Source organism: Astatotilapia calliptera, chromosome 9 (assembly GCF_964374335.1).
Source record: "Astatotilapia calliptera chromosome 9, fAstCal68.1, whole genome shotgun sequence".
In the NCBI taxonomy this organism is placed as follows: domain Eukaryota; kingdom Metazoa; phylum Chordata; class Actinopteri; order Cichliformes; family Cichlidae; genus Astatotilapia; species Astatotilapia calliptera.
In genome coordinates this window covers 33,649,140-33,671,639 of record NC_137430.1, presented here as the reverse complement: position 1 = coordinate 33,671,639, position 22,500 = coordinate 33,649,140, and the positions used below count along the sequence as shown (strand labels likewise).

At 45.7% G+C, this 22,500-nt stretch overlaps 1 protein-coding gene across 5 annotated transcripts in view; it reads left to right on the top strand.

Annotated features, from left to right (window-relative positions):
* The window catches only part of rreb1a (ras responsive element binding protein 1a), a 49,959-nt gene that overhangs the window by 6,397 nt on the left and 21,062 nt on the right, over window positions 1-22,500 (top strand). For 3 of the 5 annotated variants that reach the window (XM_026180449.2, XM_080306254.1, XM_080306255.1), the window contains exon 2: window positions 19,231-19,323. The exons of the other annotated variants lie outside the window; for them this stretch is intronic. The gene's annotated coding sequence lies outside the window, so the exon portion shown is untranslated. The remainder of the gene's footprint in view (window positions 1-19,230; window positions 19,324-22,500) is intronic. 5 annotated transcript variants of the gene reach the window in all.

The following is a 22,500-nucleotide window of genomic DNA, read 5'->3' as shown; positions in this document are numbered from 1 at the left end:
TGTGTGTGTGTGTCTGTGTGTGTGTGTGTGTGTGTGTGTGTGTGTGTGTGTGTGTGTGAGAGAGCTAATGGGGAGTTTCAGAGGGACTTTTGTGTTCACAGGGACAAAAGTGAAGCAGCTAATTAATAGCTGTCGTCCTCCCTCTGAGACGCCATTATCCCCACACACACACACACACACACACACACACACACACACACAGTCTATTGATTTCCTGTGTTTCTGTCTCGTGATAATTGCGTGGATTTGTCACAATGTTTCCAACTTGTTGATGCTGCGTCTCAGCCAATCAGAGCGCAGCTGCTAGATGAGTGAATGCAGCACCTCCACACGCAGCAGGGGGAGGAGGGGGAGGATGTTACTACACCTCTTTTCTTTCCCTCTCCTCGGTGTCTCCGCCTCTATTTATGGACTCGCCTTTTTTAGATAAGATTATGTTTCCTGACCTGCAGCAGCAGGAGGAGGAGGAGCAGTGAGTTTGGGGTCAAAGTTCACTCTGAAACTGGACCTGCTATCTGCTCCTGTTCTACACCTTTACGGTCTCTTTGATTAGTTTAACAGCGAGTCATCAGTTAGTCACATCATCGCCGTTTGAACCAATCAGCCGGTAACGTTTGCTTCTCGGCTCGTTTCCTTTGTTCCCTTTGATTCGTCAGCGAGCCGCTCCGATCGATTGATTGGTTGATCAGCTGACTGACGCAGTTAGTCCCTGTACAGGAAAAGTAGAGGATATCTTCAAGGTTTCATCACCTCGAAACTGCAGCTTTAAACGCCTTCAGTTATCAATCAGCTGCTGATGACCTGATCGATCACTTGTCCCGAGAATACTCAGGAAAACTGCATCTGCAGACTTTTTCTTGGTTATTTGAAACTGATGAAGACGTTGAATCAGTTTAGTCAGAGATTCATCCAGTAAAACTTCTGAGGACCAGACGAAGTCCAGTTTATGTGACTCAGAAAACACTCAGCTGTCGGTGCTTCGCTTTGTTGAGCCTGTGACAACCTGCAGCAGCAGGACGTTTCTGCATGGAGTTGGTGGAAAGTCTGTCAGCAGATGACAGTGAAAGGACTCGTTTCTGTGCGTGAAGCTGATCGTGCTAAAGTTTTAGATCCCACCTCCAAAGATGCTCAGTTTGTCCACATTAAACAGGAAGTGTGGTCAGTCGCAGTGACGACTCTGAGCTTCCTGTGGGCTCTCTCTGAGTCTTCATCGGGGTGACATCAGAGTGGGGGAGGTTTGTGACTGTTTGTATGCAGACAGAGAGGTGTGGAGGGGAGGGAAGGGTGGGGGAGGCAGACTCTTACACCTCTGGGTGGACCAAATGGCTCACCTCCCCCTGCTCCTTCACCCAAACCTGAAACGCCCTCACTGTTAAAATCTTTTTATTTTGATAGGTTCACACTTCCTGTCTTTATGAGTTCAAAGTTGTAAGCTTGGCTGATAAAACCGAGCCGCAGCAGACGGTGAAGACTACACGTGGAGGAAGAGGCGAGGCTGTTTAAAAGTGTTAATGTCTTCTCTTCTTTTCTGCTTTCGAATGAAAAAGGAACAAAAACCTGCTTTTCAGCAGTTTGTTGTTCACAGCACAGAGAGAAGCCGCCTCACGTTTTATTTGATTTCCTTTCTTAATCCGGACGAGAACGATGACATCAGCAGCTGCAGTCCAACAGCCCGAGTCCACCCGAGGGTCTGTGGGCAGCTGATGGTGACATTTACACAGAAGAAACTTTAATGATGTCCACGTGAATACAAACACACCCGTCTGAGCGCCCGAGAACACAAACCAAACCCTTCACGAGAACACAGCCGACGTAGGACATGATGCAAAAAGTCAGATCTGGGTGTCCCTGTAACGTGGCGGTACTTTGGCGTTCCCGTCTCATTGGTGATTTTGCATCAGCTCTATTCCTCTGGCGTCTCACTTCCTGTGTTTGTGTTTATATACGTTGCAGTTCTAGTTGTCTGGAGTGGTTTGGTTTTGCCGTCGTCATAAAATGTGACGTAGATCTCTGCGGGTCACCCAGACTCCGTAAGGAGGTGACGGAGATCTTTGATGCATTAATACCAGCAGATTAAATTGACACCGCTCCCCCACCCCGGCGGGCCTGCGCTCGTTGGCTTTTGGAGGTTTGATTCCTGGGAATGCGGCGCAGGACCAGTTCAATATGCCAGCCTTTTGTTGAAGCTGGCTGCTTTAAAGGCAAAGCTCTTTCATTAGCTTGACCTGAGCCGTCGGCGGGGAGCTTCATGCCTCTGACACATGCTCGGGTCTGAAGGCTCCACTGTCTGATTTCCACCCAGGTCAGGTCGTGGTTCACCCGGGCCACTTTTTACCTGCACTTAACTATGACACATATAAATAATAAATCCACCTCGTGTCATTTATGTGTTACACCTGCTTACCTGCTGCTTTCATACAGCCTTGTTTAAGGTGAACCTGCCAGAGGAGGAGTCATTCATACGCCCGCATCTCGGTTTGGTTTTTCCACAATAATGCAGAATGTCATGAAGAAACCATAAAGAACGCTGACTTGAGTTTGAATCTATTTATTTAAAAGGGACAGTGCAGTTAAACATAGTTCAAGTGCAAGACATGAGACAACAATTGTCCCTTGTTGGGCTCACAATCTAAATAAATCCATATTACAATAAAACTTTTTCATGAAACCAAATTACATCAAATACAATTACAATTGATAGACAAAATTAAAATCATCAGATAAAATGACTACAACTTTGGTTTCCCTTTAACCTTCAGTGTAAAGGATCTAATGTCTGTGATCAGTTTGATATCGGCTGGAAGTGTGTTGAACGTCCTTCCTTTGGAGTTCGCCACATTTTACCGAGACAAAGGAAACTACACAGCAGGGAACCTTCTGCCTCTAAAACAAGACTTCATGTAAAAAATCATCATAGCTGATGAAGAAGCGCCGTCATTGGACGACAAACTGATGAGCTGCTCTGTGAGGCCTGAACACTGAGACGAGGAGAGGATGGGTGTCATTCGAGATGTGGGATGAATAGCACTAAAGTAGGACACACACACACACACACACACACACACACACACACACACACACACACACTGATGGGAGGAGGCCATCAAATGACACACTAAACTGGGTTTAAATTTAGGTGAGCTGCAGCTACCCTACACACACACATATTTGTACACCTGTCTTTGTGGGGACGTGCAGTTAATGCCTTTGTAATCCAGGACCCCTATTTTAATGTGTTTTTAAACATGAATCTGATTGTAAGATAAAGTCAGGACATCTCGTCTGAACCCTCAAACAGCCTCTGAAGGTGTGTCTCCGCTCACCATGGCCCACTCACACAGACCACCGTCTTTATATAGCGGTGAACGCACTAAAGTTAGCCTGAGTCAATATTACAGTGGTCTGTGTTTAGCTGCTCTGCTGTCAGATGCTTCACAAGACTGATTGTTGTTCACATCAGTGTTTAAGTAAAGTCTGTTTGGCTCATTTAGAGACATTTACAGTAAACCATCATTTGTGATCAAGTTTTCAAAGTACACAACGTTCCTGCTCTGAGAGTTTACTCAGTGTTGTTTAATGAGTGAAAAGTCAGAGGGAAAGTTTCAAGTATTGATTAATTTCCTACACAAAGAGGTTAAAGGTAGTAAAAGAAATCTGTGAATGTTTGAAAGTTTTAACAGGACCCAACAAAGGAGCAGAAAGCATCATTGTCGTGTTGGACTTTCTCTCCTGATCTAAGACTTCACATCTAGTGAAAACGTGGAAACGTGTTAGTTTGTTGTAGTAAACTTTAGTTCCACGTTTTTAGGAGAGCCTGACTTTCTGCCGGGCGTCAGCAGAGGAGCAGGCCTGAGGATATAAACGTTGAATCAGCAGAAACTGGTGTTTGTTTCAGCCGCTGCGTTTCTTGACCTGATGAGCTGTTGCAGAGGTGCGTTTGCGTAACTCTGCTTGTTTGGTGTTCCTAACCCCCCTCAAACTGTTGTTTTTAGTCACCTGTGCAGGTTTTTAACTCTCCCGGTGAAGCCGTTTTCTTTAAGCCGACCTTTCTGCGAGCAGATGTGTGAATAGTTGTCATAAAAGGAGTCGGACTGTGCAGCATGAAGCAGTTTTCCCTGCAGCAGCATCCTCTCTGCTCGTGCTGAAGGACTTTTCCCTCCTCGACTATCATCTGTGTGTTTTTGGTGAAAGTTTCCTGGAAGCTCAGCAGAAGATGAACAACATCTCTGACGTTACGTAACGCTGCCTCTCTGATAATAAAGGCTTCACCGACTCGCACACACAGAAAGAGGGGAGCTATTGTTTCTCCACTTCCTCCCTCTCCTCCTCTGCTCTCCTGATGAGAGGCTGCTCCACTTCCTGTTAACCCCTTCTCTTCTCGTCTTTCTCCTCTTCCTCTTCGAGGGATGTTTGCTGTGGGTTAGCATCTAAAAACTTTTAACTGGCGTCATCTTGCTCTAATGCAAAACTGCATTCAGAAAACGTTGTTTTTAGGTTGCAGGTTAGCTTCTCTGCTGGTGTTGTTGGTATTAAAGGGAATTAGGATTGTTTGTTCTATGAACCAAGTTAATTATTGACAATAATTATCAGATGCTCTCCTGATCTGAGCTGGTAATTAGTGTAAAAGTCACAGATGTGTAGAGATTGTATAAATGCTTTTGCCACGAGCGTCTAACAGCTAAAAACCCAGTTAGCCTGGCGTGGTGTGAGGCATGTCGATGTCCTGAGCATTCACTCTGTAGTTCTGCTAATTCAGGCAGTTTTTTGCCATTAAAAGTATCCAGATTACACTTCAGCAGCTCCTGTTTGAAGACATCCTTAAACTGTTATTTGTATCAGGCTAGTTTTGCATGTTTGGCTCTGTAAATATGAACATTTGGGGCTTTTTGTAGTTTTTAATTAAATATCGATATTTTATGGTTCTAACTGCTTGTTAAACTCGGATGTATAACCCAGTTTAAAGGCTGTTTAGCTAACTGTTCCCTATTAAAGACAGCTGAATTAGCCGTTAGCAGCTCCTGCTAGACTCGTGGATGTTGTAATTATTGCGCTTCTTCAGTTATAATTGGCACTTTTCTTCCTTACTAAGCAGCTTCATGGACGTGAGGACGGCGTGTCCTCAGACAGCGCTCGCCCGTCTCTGTGTGCTTCACGTGTGCGCGCAGAAACTTTGGTGCTTCAAACCGCGAGTGGCCCGTCAGTCTTTGAGGCATAAAATCATAAAAGTGCAGATAAGCTGCTCCAAGCATCCTCCTCCTCCTCCTCCACCTCGCGCCTTTCATCTGCTCGGCCCCCACCCTCCTCTAAACGTCCTCCTCGCCCTCCTCCCTCCATCCGCCGTGACATTCTTTCACAGTCGAGGCGCTCGGACTTTGTACTCGCAGTAAATACGGCTTTATTTGCTGTGAACAGGGTGAAGGTGTGTGTGTGTGTGTGTGTGTGTGTGTGTGTGTGTATCAGCCATCACACACGCGCTGCAGTGGTAGTTAGCTTCACAAGCTGCTTATCAGCAAGACGCTCTCACCACACCCACACACACACACACACACACACACACACACACACACACACACACACACACACACACACTCAGAACTGCTGGCATCCCATACAACAGGTCTGTCCTCCACCCCTCCTCCAGCCATCTATCCATCCATCAGCTCCTCTTCACTGTGAGGCAGCTCCACCCTGCAGCGCGTTCAGCAGAGCATCCAAACACATTTTTCTTCACAAACATGAGCTCGATAAAACAATCTGAGAAAACAGGAAGGACTCGCTCCTCTTCAAAATAAAACTCAGAGAAAGTCATTGGACATCTTTAAAGCAGACGGTCTTGTATCAGAGGCCGTCCTGTTTTACCTCTTATATTTAAGTGTCAGGTAACAGACGGGAACAGTAAAAAGGGAAAGCCTTCACAAATACCATGAAACTGAAACTGGTGAATGTAAAGGCTGAAAATCAAAGTCATTTTCTATAGAGGAAGTCATGTGATGTAGTGGAAAGCAAGCGTCTGTTGTTGCTGTCAGAGTTTGAGGAAATTGTTTGACATTTCTTTGGGTGTAAAAATGTCTCGTTGCTGAAGATGACGTGTTTCAGTCCCGAAAACAAGAGTTTCATGAATAAAGTTTATATTGAAGGAAGAAAAGGTTCCTTTAATCGTGTGACTTCTTCGTTGGTGTAAAGTTGTGAAGATAAAGGTGACCTGCAGTCCTAGAAACGAGCATTTTCTAAACTGAGTTTTGTGCTGGAAACTTCTCTGGGCTTGAATCTCAGCATCTGTTGGTGTAAAAGTTAAAGACAGGAAACCGTTAAACTGTTAAAAAACGAGCGTTTTCGTAGGAGACTTTTGTGTTAGCGAGAGGTAACTTTGTGTCTTAATACTGTCAAACGTGAGCCTTGTTTTTCTAACTTTGTGTGGCTGTAAGTTCTTACAGTGGTAAACATTCAGCAAAGCTGTTATTTGTTGCTGTGAGGCTGTCGTGGTGGCGACGATTTGCAGCTTTAAAGCTCTCTAAGTGTCCCACGTATCTAAAAATGAGCATTTTCTGAGTAGAGTCTGGCAGTGGAGGCAGAGTTGATGCTGTGAAAGTTAAAGTCAGAGCAGCGAGTTTAATGTTTGACCTTGTTGTTGGTGCGAGCGGCGATGATCTCTGAGCTCGCCGTCTCATGGAGGAAAGAGTTAACTGATGCAGCCTGCAGAGTCTTCCCCCTCTCTCTCTGTGCTCTGACTGCTGCTCGCTCGCCCCCCCGCTCACCTTTTCTTGCTGACTAAACAGTTTTGTCAGCTGGCTGCTGCTGAGGATTGGGGAGGAGGGGGAGGAGGGGGAGGAGGAAGAGCGCGAGCATGCAAATAACCGTGGCGGTTAAATCAACAAAGGTAGATTGAGTTTTAACCGCAATCACTACCCCGGTCACTTCAGGAAAGTGTGTGTGTGTGTGTGTGTGTGTGTGTGAGAGATGCTCGTTTAGCTGGCACTGTGGGGACCGGTGTTAGATTTAGACTGAGTGAGGTCCTGAAGGTCGGGTTCAGGGTGGTGGCTCGTGTTCAAGTAAGGAGCTAAGGAAAGACGTCCATCCTTTGTTTACACTCTTCTTTCTTTACTCCTATTCCTCCTTATTTCCTGTCCTTGCTGCCTAGTACAGTTATCATACCCCGTTTCCTTGTTGCATCCCCGTCTTCCCTCCTTGTTTGTCTCCTCCTTTTCTCTCCTTGTTATTTCCTTGATTCTTCTTCTTTTTATTGGCCTTTCTCTCCTTAGTTTGCCTCCTTATCTCCTTGTTTCTGTCCCCTTTCTGTTGGCCCTCCAAGTTTTTTTCTCATAGTTTCATTTCCTCCTTTTTGGGCCCTTCTGTGTTTCCTCTGTGGCTCAGTCTTGTCTCCTCGTTTTCTTTTCCATCTTTCGTTCTTGTTCTCGTTCTGTCTTTTTGGCCTCTTTGCATCCTTGTCCACGTCTCCTTGTGTTGTTCTCTCTGTGTTTGTCTCCTTTTTTCATGCACCCTCACCTTGTTTCCTCTCTTGGTTTCCTTACTTTGTTTCTGGCTTCTTCTCCTTGGTTCCTTTGTTTCCTCATTTCCTACCCTCTTTCCTTTTTCTTTCCTGTTTCTTGCATCCTCTTCTACTTTTGACCCCTCCCCCTTTCTGCCTTTCTCTCCTTGTTTCCTTAGTTTGATCCTTTTCTGTCCCCTTGCATCCTCAGGTCAGTTGTCCTGTGCTTGGCCCTCCTGCAGATGTTGTCAGGTGAAGCAGCGGTTTACACAGTGTGTGTGTGTGTGTGTGTGTGTGTGTGTGTGTGTGTGTGCGCGCGCGTTGTTGTTGTTGTTGTTCCGGTGAATGGAGCCTTCACAGCCGTCCTCCATAATCCCGGTAATCTGACTGTTAGCTGTAATCTGACTCACACACGCACACACACACACAGGCTCCGCCCTGCTGTGAACAGGTACCGCTGTTTGTTCTGCAAACACAGGACACGCCTCGTTGCCATGGCAACTGCAGCACCGACATGCCCCCAGACTTTTTTCTTTTCTGGACTCGAGCAGGTGACGTCCACGTTTACCTGCACGTGCGATCGAGGAGGAGGGTTAGAGAGGTCCTTGCCTCCTCCTCCACTTTGTCTTGTTTCCTCTCCTTGCATCCTTCCCTGAGCTCTGCTGCCGTCGTCTTTAACGCCACCGTCACAGATGATAAAGTTTGGTTCAACCAGCGCCTGATTTAATTTCATTTAACTGTTACTGAAGCCTGATGATGTCATCATTACAGACTGTACATAAAAGACAGACTGAGTGATGAGTGAGCCTGCGAGTTTTGCTATGTTTCCATGGTTACCAGTTTTGGGGCAGTTACACATCTAAAAAAAAATAAATGAACTGAATGTTGAAAAACAGATCATCCTTCCACAGCCACAGGGGGCGGAGCCTGTCCCAGCTGGGTCTCAGGTCAAATGTCCGAGTCGACACAGGCGGTTTTTCAGGTTTCTGCCTGTTGTTAGAAAAACAAGGAGCAGTTTTCATCATCGAGTCATCGTTTCCATCAGTTTTCACATTAAAATAGAGGAGAGACTTCATCCAGATCACTCCTCCTCCTCCCAGGGCTCGCAAAATCGCTAGCCCGGCGTCCCAGGGCTAGCGATATCTCCGATCAGGCGACCAAAATCTATCTCAGCCCCGCCCGTCGGGCTATCGACCGGAGATATCGCTAGCTAGACGTCGGGCTAGCGAGCCCTGCCTCCGCTGCTATTCTTCATCTTGCTTCTCCTTATTTCTGTGCTTTTATTTTGAAGTGACAATATTTACAGTTACTGATGACACACACACACACACACACACACACACACACACACACACACACACACACACACACACACACACGTTGGTGTTGATGAAGTAATTTGGAGGACAGGGTCTGTGTGTGTGTGTGTGTGTGTGTGTGTGTGTGTGTGTGTGTGTGCTCTCAGGTGTGACTTGGGGGTTGTGGCAGTAGGTGTGCCCACCCGACTCCATTCAGCTTTCAGAGCAGAATAACAATAAACCCTCCCATGGGAAAGTGCTGGTGTCACACGCACACACACACAGCTTTGTGTGTGTTGCCCCTCAGGCAGACACACAAAAGGCCTCTGAGTCTTTTCACGCAGCTGAAACCTGGTCTTCATCAGCACCACGCCCTGCACACACACACACACACACACACACACATGATGACGTTTTTTCTTCTTTGTCGTTCGGCTGTTTCTCATCCTTGTTTCCTCTCCTGTCTCCTTTTTCCTGCTCTCTCATCACCTCAGGTCTCTCCTTTGTCTCCTTGTCTAACCTCCTTTTTTCTCCTCCTGGTTTAATGAACGACTTTCTTCTTCTTTTCTTTTTGCATCCGTCTCTCCGTCGCTGCCTTCTTCTCATTCTTCACCTCTGACTTCTTTGTGTTCTTCTTTTTTATTTTTGAAATCTTCAGTCTTCTTCCTGCTGCCTTCTTCATCCTGTTTCTTCATCTTTAGCTCTTCACATTTTTCGGCCTATCCCCCCTCCTCGTTCTTCTCCTCCCCCTGCGGCTTCTCTTCCTCATTCCTTTGCTTCGCCGCCTTCGTCTCTTCCTTCTGCTTCATTCCTCTTTGTTGGAGCCTGGATGCTCACCAGTTTCCTCACCAAGAAGAACAACCTAAACGTGCAGAAAGACATAAAATGAATCTTCTCCAAATGAGCAAAAGCTGAACGTGTTCAGTGAGTAGTTGTAGAGTGGAGGTGAGGATGAGTGTGAAATGTTTCATCTGTCGACAGGTTTTATTGTGAAAACCTTGAGCTCGATCGACTCGTCCGTTCTGTTTGTAACGCAGAATAAAAGCTGCAGTTGCTCGCATGATTTGACGTGAAAACACACGCACACACTCTGCAGGCTGGTGTGTGTGTCGCCTTGAGGCCTCGCTGCATGCTCAAACAAGCTAAAGCCAGTTTGAGCTCTGAACTTATTGAGCAGAGGCTCGTCCTGTATTTCAGGTGATGAAAGAGCTGTGAGGGTTTGCACACAGGGAGATGTGGAGGAGGAGGAGCGACTCCTGCAGGAGTCCTCTGTCAGGTCACTGATAGGTTTTACATCCTTCCCAGCATCCGCAGACACCTGAGCGCCGCCGAGGCTCCTCCTCATCCCTGTCGGCCTGCAGGAAGCAAACTCCAGGTAACGTTTAGATCCCAGGTGTGCAGCTGGTCAGAATCGTAGACCGGGACAACGACCCAAACGCCTTTGTTACTCGTGTTAAAGTCACAGAAAACAAAGAAACGGCGTTTTCACCCGTCTGTCTGCTCGTCTGCGTGCAGCAGAGCGTCTTCCTTCCCGTCTGTCTGCTCCCATTGTTCTCTTTTCTTTCTTTGAACGACGCCACTCCTGCCTGACGGCGAGCCTTTCACTCCACCTTCGCCTCTGTAAACACATTTCAGGCCCCTTCCAGGACAGGACGGCCTATCAGGAGCGAACAGGCCCCTTTATCCCCTTTATCCTGAGTGGGTGTGGACACATTTAAATTAGGACGAATAAACAGACTTCAGGTAGCGTCCCGTCAGGGCCGCAAAGGACCGAACACAGAACAAGCAGTTTAGATGGACGACAGCACCAACAGTCGTGCTCTCAGAGACCACAGGACACACTGAGACAGTGTTGCAAAGAAAACTGAAATGACCCGAAGGGGCCAACAAACCAACTGAATCATCAGTGAGCCATAAATTACAAAAAGAATGTCAAACGACTGAAAACAGACCAAAGAGGAGAAAAACTGCTTTTAAAATGTGAAATAACTTCAGATGAAGACGTGAGATCCAAAACTGCCACGAAGCAGCAAACGCCCGGTGAGACTGCAGAGAGCTCTGACATGGAACCGTGAAGCAGCCACAGAACAGCAGTTTGGTTTTTGGGACGGCGAGTCGTCTGCAGAGGATTTACATCACAATGCAACGATACACGTGCGCCCGAGGCGGCGAGCTCCGAGAAGGACGACGGGCACGACAAAGAGTAACCGGCCACGAAGAGGTGTGGAACGGGTCAGGACAGTCAGAGTAATCAGAGTATTCGGTCCACTTAGAGAAAGATTTGAGGGCCGGTGATTTTGTTGGGCTCGGGCTGAAACCTGCTCACTTTTCTGTCATCAGCTGAACATCTCGACCGGCATCCGTAAACCAACTCGTCTCTGCAGGGAGAGCAGCACACGACCCTCTGCTGTGTTATGGATGTGGCCAGCTGTGTGTGTGTGTGTGTGTGTGTGTGTGTGTGCGCCTCCTCCCACTCCAACACACACCAGTGTCTGTCAGCCTGCAAATATGTGGGCTGTGTGTGTGGGTGCATTTTTGTGTTGTTCACACGCAGACGTAACACTTCCAGTTGTGTGAGCAGGCGGCGTGTGTGTGTGCACGCCAGCTGCTGTGTGTGTGCGCGCGTGTGTGTGTGTGCAATGAATGTGTTGCTTGTTGAGCAGAGAGACAACTGCTGGATGTTGGAGGAGTCGTCTCTGTGAGGACGGAGAGACTGAGGAGGACTGAAGTGATGGAAAGACGGGAGAAGGAGAGACTGAGAGGAGACGCTCGGCGGCTCAGAGGGAGAATAAAGTGCAGTTAAAGTTTAGAGGGTGTGAGGAAGGACGCGTTAATGTGTGTCAGGACGGGTTAGATCAGTTTGGCTGAACATTAAGACTGAGAGCCGGGAGCAAAGTTCAGCTGAAGGACTCGTGTTCTCCAGCCTGTTAAGTAAATGAGACCAAGACGCTCGGCAACAACCAGGAGACGCAAAAAGACGGAAAATAAGGAGCAGACGGACTCCAGGGGACTCCAGGAGACTCCAGGGGACTCCAGGGGACTCCAGGGGACTCCAGGGGACTCCAGGGGACTCCAGGGTGCAGCAAAAAAAAAGATGGAGAATTTTGTCAAACGAGTGAGGCAAAGCAACAAAAACACCAGAAATGTTTAAATCGACACCACAAATGAACAAAACGACACAAAACTAGGTGGAAAAAAATGATTACATTTAAAAAAAAAAGTAACAAGTTTTCATACAAAACAACAAAAATGCAAAAACTAAATGTTTCAAATCACCTGAACAAAGCATCCTATCACAGCTCCACCTGAACCAGACGCCACTGTGCCTAATAAACTGGACACTGAGCTGTGTGTCGGCATGACACGCTAACATGTGCTCGCCGCCGTCGCGCTGAAGACACTAACGGTGCAAATGTTTGGCTGAAAGTGCACAGAGCTGGCAGGTTAGCATCTGCTAACACACGTAGCTCGACCAGGTTAGCATCTGTTAGTGTGAATGAATGGAGCTCTCACAGCAGAGGCCGCTGGCTGTCTCCAACACCTGTTTAAGTGTGTGTGTGTGTGTGTGTGTGTGTGTGTGTGTGTGTGTGTGTGTGTGTGTGTGTGTGTGTGAGAGACAGCTGCTCAACACGCAACCCCCCCACACACACCATGTCTGTAATTACAGAAGAAAGATGGAGGACAGTCCGGGAGGGTCCAGTCTTTGTGTTCAGGTTAGACAGGATGAAGCATCAGTGGCAGTCTGGTGTTTGTAGTTTAATCATCAGTCTAAATGACTACAATCGGACCAAACAAGTTCTAAAATTATAAATGAAACAAAACATGGAAAAAGAGATCAAACCCATAAAAACGTGACAAAAACAATGAAAGCAAAATGCTAAAGTGACAACGGGGACGATGAACATGCAGAAGGGTTTAAAAATACAAGAGAGGGCAACAAAATCACACAAGATTGGAAATAAAACAAAAACCATACGATGCAAAACACTACAAACCAAAAAGCACAAATCTAAGATGCAAATGAAGAAACTTCTGGGCCTCAAACCTACAACGATCAGCCGTGAAACAGGGAAAGAAGAAGAGCACCAAAGACGAGCGTTTGAAACGAGGCGTGTTTTATTGTGTTGGTATTTGTGTGGGAGGCCGGGCGGCAGCGCATTTACAGCCCGTCTCCTCGCGCACAATCGCAGCCGGCTGAGAAAGATGCTCCGTGCGTTCTCTCATACTCCTCATCAGCAGTCAGCTGATGCCTTCTCTCGCTCGGATACAGGAAGTAATACTGCAGCGTCATGACGGGCAGACGCCGGCGCGCGCTGCGGTTGGAGCGCTGCTTCCATCACGCTCTCAGTCAGAGCGTTGAAGCTCAGAGTTAACCAGTAACCGCGTGCACTGACTCATCCGAGGAGATAAGGATGCAGGGAGGGAGAGAGGAGGGTGGAGGTTGAGGCGGCAGCGGGAGCCTATCCGTCGTCAGGTTACGTGGAGGGTGGCGGGCCACCAGCCAATCAGGGCGCAGCAAAGTTTACAGCGTCCGTGCGGGATGAGCAGCGGCTCGTCTGGTCTGACTGGATTCTCTGTCTCAGGCGCTCGCTTCTTTCTCGGGTTCTTCTTCTTCTTTTCTCACTTCCTGTTTTCTCCTCCACACCCTGTGGATCCTCTCTCTCTCTCTCGACCCGCTCCATCCCCGCCACACGAGCGCAGGTTGTGAAATAGTTCAACGAAACGCCCCGTTTCTTCGTTCAGAGGCCCGAGTGACACCCGAGGACATCGTCCCAAAGCAAACAGCAGCAGACCGAACGTGTTTCCAGCAGAGTAAACACGAGCGAACCTCCGGCGTTCAACGATAACAGCAAAGACGTGACACAGGATGCCGAACGGATACGTTAAAGGCTGAAAACGACACAACTGAGACATAAACCGCTAAAAACAAAAGATGACACAAAACAAACTCCAAGAGATAAATGTGAGGACAGACACATGAGGTCAGAAAGGTTTACGGGGACGCAGGAGCAGAGACGTGTCTCAGCAGAAGCTGCCTGACAATAGTCACGTTTCTACGTTAGCTTCACATTTATTCAGTTTTTAGCTCGTTGAAACAGGAAGTGCCAACAGCAAATTCTGCTTAATTTTCCAAAACGTGCACAAAGGCTGACGGTGACTCTCGTCTAACTGCACTCTCACTCTTATCTAATCCTCCTTTTCTCGAGAACTGGTACAGGTTTCTGCCTCTCAGGTGTTTCCCCTCCTCTCTCGCCTCCCTCTGCACTTGTCCATGCCTGTCACCCGTCAGCAGAGCGGCATTCTTCAGCGCACGCATTCCTCGTCCCGCTCGGCGAGTTATTTTTACCATCAGAGTGTATTACAGGGCCCCGCTCTGCCGCTGGCCTGCTCGCACACAGTTAAAAGCATCATCACCAGGCTCCTCCTCGGGTGTTTGTGCGTTTGTCACGGCTCACATTCTGTTCCCAGTCAACCCAGTTACTCTGCGACGCGCTCTAACCAGAACACGCCGGTGCCGTGGCCTGATTGATCAGCTTTAACTTGATTATTTTCAATGCAGACTTGCTGAGTAATTGGAGGCAGTTTGTTACTTTTAGGAAAATCACATGATGCTGTTTGCAGACCCTGGATTGGTTAAGTTCTGCTAAAACATAAAACTGGAAGATGGATGGATGACTGTTGACGAATCAAAATCCAAGCAGTGCAAAGGCTTAATGCTAACCTGAAAATGAAGCTAATTTCACAATTTATATTTAGACTTTATTAAAAGAATAAGCGTCATCAACATGGCAATCTCCAAAGTTTACATGCTAGCTGTTAATGCTAACATAAAAAATGCTACTGTGGTGCACTGTATCCCTTGGTAGTACCTACGGCCATTTATCATCCACAGCGTTTTTTAATATTAGGCCATTTTCACTGTGTTGAATAGAATATAGCCAAACCTCCCAACCCTTTTTTTTTTTTCTTTTTTTTTTCTTTAGAATTGCCGTCTCCGTTTATTCGATTAGCTTAAGGTGGCTAAGCTAAAAACCGACATCCACATGAGTACCAAAAGCCATAAATCGCCCCATTGAAACACATTATAAACGCTATTTTTCACTGCACAATTATTACCATTAACGTAGTGGCGATGGCTTAAGTTTCGTTTTTGTTCTGTAGTCAGGACCTTAGAATTGTAATTTTTTTATTTGGCCACCGGGTGGCGCCCTTGCTTCACATTTGACCCCTGCTGGAAAACAGCGGGCTTCTTGGACAGACCTGCGGGAAATGAAGCCTCATTTCCGGCGTGCAGCAGCGGCTTCGCCCGCTGATCGGGCGGGACCATTTTCGGCCCCTAGGAACGTATGAGGGTGCTTTTTTTTTTTTTTTTTCTTTAGTCAACAGGAAATGACGTATTTGTTGTCACGTGGTATCGGATGTGTGTGCTGCAAAAATGAGTCCCCGGTGATCGTGCCCCGGTAATCGTCGCGACTTACCCCGGCAAGAATGCACTTATTTCGGCCTAGAGGAGAAGCATTTGCCGCCTGGAGACCATTTTCTGGTCCTGAAAAAAAAAAAAAAAAGGCGATCGAAATGACTGTTGGTGCCAATCTTTAGTCCATCTAAAGGCCTAATTATAATAACAATTGAATATTACCTCAAATGTTTTTTTTGGAAAATATTCAAGTTTTATGTTTTTTGGGGCAAAAAAAGCAGTGCGCTCATGTGACGAAACCGGGATATAAAGGGTTAAAATCCGCGAAATGTAATTAAAACTTGACATGAATATTTCAAGGAGAAGTAGGTCTAAAACATTGGCTAATTTAAAGTGGAATAAAATATTATTTTATAAATTTTTTATAGCACTTTTTTGGGCGTGGTCGATTGGGACCGATAGTGTGTGCATTTTATGAAATGCGCTCCTGCAAAAAAAATAAAAGGCGATCGAAATGACTGTTGGTGCCAATCTTTGGTCCATCCAAAGGCCTAATTAAAAGTACAATAAAATATAACTTTCAAATGTATTTTATGGAAAATATTTAATTTTTTCATTTTTTTTCGCCAAAAACGGCCGTGCGATCATGTTACAAAACCGGGATATAAAGGGTTAAAATCCGCGAAATATAATTAAAACTTGACATGAATATTTCAAGGAGAAGTAGGTCTAAAAGACTGGCTAATTTAAAGTGGAATAAAATATTAATGTATAATCTTTTTATAGCACTTTTTATGGCGTGGTCGATTTTTGGCTCTAGGACCTCATAAGGGGTACGTTTTTTAGGTACTACCAAGGGGTATTTATATATTGCGAAAAGATCATATTTCCTCTTTTAGCGTGATGTAAAAGCTACGTGTCACTTCATTTTACGCTAATGACTAATTTTTACGTAAAGGTAAAAAGCAAATTTAAACATGCTAGCATGAGGTTCATGTGAAGTATCTCTGACACTGAGTACGAGATGCTAATGCTACTCTGTAGTCCTGTGCCTGTTTGGCTTTATAAAAATACTATCATTAATGTTGTTAATTCGTTACATCGCCTTTGTTTAACATAACTGCATCATCTGTTGCACTTTAACATGTTAGCACAGTAGCATGTAGTTTATTTATATCATGTATTTTATTTCAAAGATATTTTTTAAATTATTGTTATTATTAGTAATCATTAAAACAAAGATGTCACTTTGAGTTTGTCTATAAAACCACATTAACCTTTAGTTTATTAATCTTACTTATGATGCTAACAAGATAAAAACAGAAACTTTGGCTAGCATGGGTTAAAGTTAAATCATGTATAATCTAAGATCTCTTTAACTTAGCTTCCAGTGCACGTCACTACATTACAGTTTTATAGTTCAATGATGAAAACTGTCTGCTGTTAGCATGTAGCATGATGCTAGCATGTACAGTTAATGTGGGTGTTAATGAATCATTAGGAGCTTGTGTTTTGTTTTAAAAGGATACAAAGGCAAGTTTCAAAGTATGAAAGAGTTGTCTTAGAAGATTAGCTTCTGCCTTGATGCTAGCATCTCGCTCACATCAGGGCCTGTGTATCGTTTCATAGTCGTTATGTGCTTTATATTTATTAACCTAAAGTTTTGACCCTGCTGGTATTAACAGTGCTGGCAGCTCTGGTTTCCAGTTTTAAGCCGCGCGGAGCCGTTTAGTGCTGCAAAGCTAGAAACAATGCAGCAGGCTGTGTCTGCAGCAGAACAAAGCTAAAGTGAGTTAGTGGGGCTAGCTCATTAGCTGCTGGCTTAGCGGGGGCTTTGTGTGGTGGTGGGGGAACACGGTGATAAATCCTAGTTTAGGTGGGAGCCGTGGCACCTCCCTGTATCAGCTTACACCTCCTTTATCTGCAACAATACTCAGCCCATTAACACTGACGACAGGCCCTCAGCAGCAGATAGAAAACCTGTTTGTGAAGCTCACGATGGCTTGATTTTAAAGTGAGCAGCGAGAGAAATGCTCGTTTTCTTTAATCCTTTCTGTCTGTTGCTTCTGTGTTGTGGAAGAAAAAATAGACATGCATACAAAAATGGGCCCGGGGTCGGACTTCCTACACGTGCAGCTCTCTCCGATTAACGTGAGATGACTTTTGCAGGATGCAGGATGTGCTAAAGGTGAATTCGGCTTTATTTTTCAAAGCCTTCACACAGGACAGCCTGTGAATAATCACATTTTTCACCTTTCCTTGGTTTCAAAACCATTCTTGGCTCGTTGCTGGCTCAGGAAGTCATCTGTTACAGACTTATTTTTCTAAAACTGAATAAATCCACACTCAGAATATCTCTGTTGTTCATTTTTTCGTGGTTTCAAGGTGATTCTTGGCTCACAGCACTGATGCTTTAACATTAACAAATATTTTTGGACATCTTGTACTGATATTTAGTTCTACATGTATTTAGCTCTCTGCATCCTCGCCTTCCTCGCCTTCCTGTAAACGCAGACTTCTCTCTGTCGGTGATGCGGGTGCAGACGTTTTCTATCCTCCCTCATCCTCCTCACCTCCAGTCTCAGCTGCCTCCTAATTGGTCTTACCAACCCTGTTAAGCTCTTAATCTCTCTCTCTCTGTCTCCTGCCCCCTTCCATCATCCCTCCATCCGTAAATACGTCCCTGAGCTGTGCAGCCTGTTGCATCCCTCTTATCCCTCCATCTTTCCTCCTTTCCAGCATATCTTTTGTCTTTTTTTTGTCTCGCCCTCCCTTACCGTAGCCTCGCTTCGCCCTGTCTGACAGATTAGCGTCTTTGGGCGGCTCAGTTAAGCCTCTGTTTCCTTTGGGTTTCTTCTTCTGCACTTTTTTATTTCTGAAGCTGTAAATAAAAAATAAAATGTCCTGACAAACGTCACTGCTGCGGGCAGATATCAGCAGATAGCTGGTATCTTTCTGTTACCCATAATGCACCGGGCCACTCTGGGCCTTGATGGCGCCTCCACAGTTCAGTTTGTGTTTTGTGTTATCTGGCAGCCGTGATTGTATCAGCACATAATGCAGCACACTGACCCCTGTACTTGCTTTTTATTTGTAATGCTGGACCTGAAGGTGTGTGTGTGCGTGTGTGTGTGTGTGTGTGTGTGTGTGTGCGTGCATGTGCGTGCATGTGCGTGCGTGTGTGTGTGTGTCAGAGGCGGTGCAATGACGAGTGTGACTCAGACTCTGAGCCCGCTCACCTCTGCGTCCCTGCAGCTCTGTGTGTTGTTTCTGCATCGTTTACTTTGTTTATGTGGACGCGAGCGTTTACAGTCTCGAAACAGTAAAACATGGCGCGTGTCCGTGGAAACGCTCGCTGTGGGCGGATACATTTTCACTGTTTAAATTGTTTGGGTGAAATCAGGGGGCTGTTTCTTCTTCCACAGGGGGCGCTCTCGAGCTCGGCCAGAATGTATATTCCACGATGTAAACCGCAGCAGTATGATCGAGGGAATAGATGTAGTTCTGTTTCTATTGTAGTGAAATCTGTGATTATCGTCACGGCAACAGGAGCCGTGTACGCTCAGTACAAAAGCCTAATAAAATGTGAGCATGCTAAGTGAGCACTCTGCTGTATTCCAGTATTTACGGTAAAACGTTAAACAGTGAAAACCTGATAAATGAAAACACTAATTACAGTAATGACACAGCCCACTGTGGGTGTGGATAAAGGCCTTCCTCAGGGTGGACACTTCAAATAAAACCAGCGTTTCTACAAACTGCAGCTTGTGAGCTGCTGCAGACGTAGTTTTACAGCTTTAAACAGAAAACGATCCAATGATAATAGAAGTGAATGCAGTTTAGCTGCACTGGTGAAAAGGGGAATATTTGTGTTATTGTGGAAACACATCGAGTCCACACGTTCACGCTGGTGCATCCAAACTTGGTGTTGGTTTTTTACAAGTTTGTCTGCCTGTTGTTGTTTCTGTATTTGTGTGTAAACGTGTGTTTGTGTTACTGATGGTCTCTCTGTGCTCTCCTCCCTGCAGTGTGAGCAGTGGTTGCAGACACACACACAACAAACCCCGCCCCCTCCCGCCCCGAGACAGATTCGAGCGAGCGTTGCTTTACGAAAAAGACGGGTAAATATGCTCCTCCCTCCTTTCTCATCTTCATCCCACCGCCACCTTCACCTCCTTCCTCCTGCTCCTCCTCATTGTTTCGCCATCTTTCATCCACCTGAAGTTAAACGCTCACCTGTAAACGCTTCCAGGCTCCGCCTCTTTGGTAGCTCTGGGAATGAACGTTTCTTCCTGTTTCTCGTGGCACAGTCCGCCATCTTTGTTTCAGTGGCTTCTGCTTCAGCTTGCATGGCGTTTGGCCGTCTCTGTCCCTGTCAGCGCTTTGCGTTTTCGCACTCAGACCTGATTCCAGATGTGTTTGCTCCTGGAAATGTTTCAGCGAGTTTTCCGGCTTTCCGAGGAGACGGAAGGTTGGACGTTTTCATAAACGCCTCTTCAGTCTTCTCTCTGTGTCCAGCCTGGTTTCACCACTTTATTATGAACCTACGAGCTCCTGAAGCTCCTTTAATGTCTGTGACAGTGATGATAACCAGGCTTTACAAACAAACATTAGAACCACAAATAAAACTCAATAAATAAACATCAAAGGAAACAAACTGAGTTGAAATTACATAATAAGATACTGTCAGTGTGATTGGTGTTTGGGCAGATAGCCCCGCCCTCCCTGAGCCTGGTTCTGCTGGAGGTTTTTTCCTCCCCACTGTCACACAGTGCTGCTCGTACGGGGTCATCACCTGGTTGTTGTTGTTGTTGTTGTTGTGAAGTGGCACAGAGAAAGTTTTAATTGAAGCATCAGTCAGAAAAGAATAAAAACATGGAAATGAAAGCGATTCGAGTACTTTAAAAACTATTATATTAAATAAATATATATAATTAAGCATGTCAGTTACATCTATGTTGTTTTGTTCTTTTAAAACATGTATGAAGGACATTAATTTACTTCAAGTCTAAAAGGGAATAAAAACAGAACATGGAAACAGTTTCTATGTTCTGATAATAAATTCTTACTAAAATGTGTTTTTATTTAATTAATGATGTTGTATTAATACACAAACATTTATTTTCCAATAACTATGAAAGTATTATTAGTACTTAAGAAAATAATCTTTTTTAACTAACATTTAAAGTTTAATTACCATAATATTACAGTTATTCTTTTTTAAAATTAAATCTTTGACAGCTTTCAAAGGTTTTGAAGCGTGACGATAATAATGACACAAAGTAAAACATTAAATATCACATTAGAAACAAATAAAAAAAAATTTTTTTTTTTTAATTTGTTAAAGATCTTTATAGTGAAACATCAGAGGGTGAAGTGTTTGGTAGGAGGGGAAAGATGGGGCAGCGCACACACACACACGGGAGGATGGATGTGTTGAGGAATCTGCTTCCTGATTGGCTGAGAGCTGCAGACATTTTCCACTGTGAGCGTGCTCGGTGGTTGGCTGAGACGCTCCCCTCCCCCGCTCTGCCTGCCGGCTGCGGTATGCTGTACAGTGGAGCCGACACACCGTCGATGCTATCTCAACACTTTATCACGCCGGGTCTAAACTCCACACACACACACACACACACACACACACACACAGAGGAAGCAGTCAATGTGTAACGAGCTGGAGGGCAGCGAGCAGGCAGAGAGGGGAGATGAGCAGAGGAAGAGGAGTTAGAAACAGTTTGTAAAAGGCCGACGGAGGAGGAGGTGGAGACTGATGGAGAACGTCTCTGAAAGGCTGTGGACATGCTGTCAGTGTTTAGGGATGTTTGACATGTTTTTAAATATAAACATGGTGTCCTGGGATGGCACCCCCTCTACTGATATCTGATTGGCCACCTCTGGTGCCACCCCAGATTTGCGCTGCCATGTCAGTGCAAGCATGGGCGTATATACGGGGGGGGTCAAGGGGTCCACGTCACCTTTTTCTTCTCGAGACATCACTGCAGGTCCAACTATAAAACTGTAATGTAGTGACGTGCACTGGAAGCTGCTGTGTTTGTTACAGCTACAAACTCATCAGAATGATAAAAGATAATCGGATTTAAAGACGTAAATATTAGTGTTCAGTCAAGTTTCAGTGTGGCAGCTACTTTGTTACAGCGCAGGTTTAAAATCATTTTCACCAGACGTCACTCTGCTTTGCTTTCAAACTCAGCTCTGGGTCCCCCCCCTTAGAAATCGGGGCGTGTGCCACCCCATCTAAAAACTCTTATATACGCCCCTGCTTCCATGACTCCTTTGAAATCCTCCCGTGATACAACCGTTCGCTGTGTGGCGATTACAAAAGGGGCCGCTCACATAAAGTGGGGCTGCATGTGGTGCCTGGGTGTAAAGAATAAGACCTCTGTGCTTTTGGGTTCAAGTCAACTCTTCAACAAACACGGCTTTTGTGCTTCGTTGAGGTGGGAAAGTTGCTGCCTTGACATTAAAAACTGGCGCCTGTTTATTTTGATGCTTTTAAATGTTGATATTAGCAGTAAGCAGCATGGAGGCGCTCGCTGATGTCCAATTTAGAACTTTTTTGCCAATTTTCTGGAAATTCTGTGAACACTTGAGCAATATTTTGAAATCAGTGTTTTTTGGGCTGAAGTTGTGTAGATCTGATGAAGCGTGGCTGTGCTCAGATCAAATAAACATCTGTCTACATCTGCACTGAAAGTCGGTCATGTTTTTAGAAAGAAGGCAACGCACGACATGCTTTTGTCCATGCAGCTCAGAGAAAGTCATCTCTGCCTTGGGATATTCAGCTTTTAGTTTCACAAGTGTGCGTTAACAAGTTTGGGCAGAGTTCTGCAGCGAGGAAACAGGAACGTCGGGATCGGCGGAGCGGTGGAGGATGGGTGATGGCAGCTGAGTGTTAGATGGAGGCTCGGGAGGGGAGGGGGGTCATCAAGAGCGAGCGAGAATGCCCATCAATCTCTCTCTTTGCGAGCGCACATGGGGAAGCAGCAAAACGCTCTCTTGTGACTCCCGTGAGTGTGAACTTCCTGTTGTGGTCAACCAGCGCAGAAACAGAAAGAGATAAAGAGGCTCTGACTTTCTTTCAGTTTCTCCTACGAGTTTGGTGAATTCCCATGAATAGCACTTCTCTCCATCACTGTCACAAGGTTGGAAATCATCCCAGGATTTCCTGTCGGGAACCTGCCCAGTAGATTATGCATTAGATCATAAGGTTGTGAGTTTAGAAAAAAGGACATTTGCAGCATTACAGAGGCAGCCCTGACCGCTCCACGCTGCAGCCA